The 257-nt window shown below is 24.5% G+C and overlaps 1 protein-coding gene across 4 annotated transcripts in view; it reads right to left on the bottom strand.

Annotated features, from left to right (window-relative positions):
- Window positions 1-257, bottom strand: part of DCL4 (dicer-like 4) — a 17,896-nt gene that overhangs the window by 11,861 nt on the left and 5,778 nt on the right. The window lies entirely within an intron of this gene.

Below are 257 nucleotides of genomic sequence, written 5' to 3'. Positions count from 1 at the left end.
AAAAAGGAAGAAAATAGACTTATTTTTATTTTTTTTGCTAGATTTAAGTGATAAGTTAAACTGGATTCAATATGAGCATAATCTATCAGAAATTATGGTGGGACTAGTTGATTAGTTTCGGATTTAATTTGTTTATTTTAGGTTGATGTTGAAGTTTAAACTACTTTTTTTTTGTATTTGTGCTACTTGTTATGTTTTATTAAATTGGTGTTTGAAAGAATTTGCCATTATCCACGTTATATTTATTTGAATTGTTA

Source organism: Theobroma umbraticum, unplaced genomic scaffold (genome assembly GCF_002168275.2).
Source record: "Theobroma umbraticum cultivar Fairchild unplaced genomic scaffold, ASM216827v3 scaffold_56.0, whole genome shotgun sequence".
Classification (NCBI taxonomy): domain Eukaryota; kingdom Viridiplantae; phylum Streptophyta; class Magnoliopsida; order Malvales; family Malvaceae; genus Theobroma; species Theobroma umbraticum.
This window is presented reverse-complemented; position numbering and strand designations above follow the sequence as displayed.